This window comes from Pteropus vampyrus, unplaced genomic scaffold, assembly GCF_000151845.1.
Source record: "Pteropus vampyrus isolate Shadow unplaced genomic scaffold, Pvam_2.0 Scaffold34, whole genome shotgun sequence".
NCBI classification, from domain to species: Eukaryota; Metazoa; Chordata; class Mammalia; order Chiroptera; family Pteropodidae; genus Pteropus; species Pteropus vampyrus.
This window is the reverse complement of record NW_011888815.1, coordinates 6,113,655-6,114,736: the sequence shown is the minus strand read 5'-3', so window position 1 is coordinate 6,114,736 and position 1,082 is coordinate 6,113,655. Positions and strand designations below refer to the sequence as shown.

Genomic DNA, 1,082 nt, shown 5'->3' with positions numbered 1-1,082 from the left:
CAATCCACTTTAATATTTTAAAAAACAAAGCCTTCCATCTTAACAATAGTTCACGCATTTCAGGCACGAGTATCTTAAAGGGAAAGAGTCCCTTAACCTGACTCCAGTACTTAATTCTGAATAGCCACTCGGATTTCCTAATATTGGTCATTACAGAATTAAAAAACGTACATTAAAAGCATTTGTAAAAGGTTATTTTCTCAGTTCCCAGAAGCCCTGGCATTAGTCTTAGGCAAAACACACGCCGTTTTTGCCCGAGGCAGCCCAACCCTAAGGTCGTTACGGTTTGGAAGCAGCGAGCCCAGTGACAGGGACTTCACAGACCCAGCATCCGGATTCTCAGGGCGAGGAGGGCCCGGCGGCCGCGGTGACCCGAGGCCAGGCAGGGCCCGCTCGCACCGGGCTCTCCCCACCGCGGCCCGGACGCTTTGGCCGGACTCGGACTGGGCGTCGGCGGCCGCGACAGGGGGGTGGAGGGGGGCTCGCCATCCCTCAGAGCCACCCGGGGACCTGGGCCGTGGCACTCACCTCAGCGCCGGCGGAGCCAGCGCTCCGGGGCGCAGGGCTGCGCTGGACGGCAAGCCGAGGGACGCCGGGCGGGGCGGGGCGCCGGGCGCGGGGCGGAGCGGGGAGCGGGGCGCGGGGCGGGGCGGGGCGGGGCGCTCTCAACAGAGAGCTGGGAAAGAGGGAGCCAGGGAGAGGAGGACGGAACCTCGCGATAATTCCACCCTGTTCTCGCGGTTTCACGATAGGTCAAACGAGAGGCTCGTTCGCCAGGCTATGTGGCCATTGGCTGAGAGCACCGCTTTCTAAGGCTGGCCCCGCCCACCCTGCGACCCGCGCTTCCGGCTCCGTCTGGGGGCTTACGGCGAAGTGGCTGTTTTTGCGTTTGGAAGGGGTAATTTAGACGGCTCCAACCTCAGAAACCGTCAGTAACTAATCTGTTCTTTCATCCATACAGTTCTTAGGCATTCACGCTCTCATTCAATGCATCCGTTTAGGGATTACGACAATAACTCCCGAGCGCTTATTTTGTACCAGGCAGCGTTCTAAGAGCTGTGCATAGATCACCTACCTAACAA

The 1,082-nt window shown here is 58.8% G+C and overlaps 1 protein-coding gene across 5 annotated transcripts in view; it reads right to left on the bottom strand.

Annotated features, from left to right (window-relative positions):
* The window catches only part of LRRC28 (leucine rich repeat containing 28), an 83,348-nt gene extending 82,728 nt beyond the window's left edge, over window positions 1-620 (bottom strand). For 2 of the 5 annotated variants that reach the window (XM_011357280.2, XM_023528986.1), the window contains exon 1: window positions 529-620. The gene's annotated coding sequence lies outside the window, so the exon portion shown is untranslated. Of the gene's footprint in view, window positions 1-413; window positions 434-528 lie in introns of those variants that run through there. The other 3 variants (XM_023528985.1, XM_011357281.2, XM_011357282.2) reach the window with 3 other exon arrangements.
* Window positions 621-1,082: the final 462 nt, after the last annotated feature.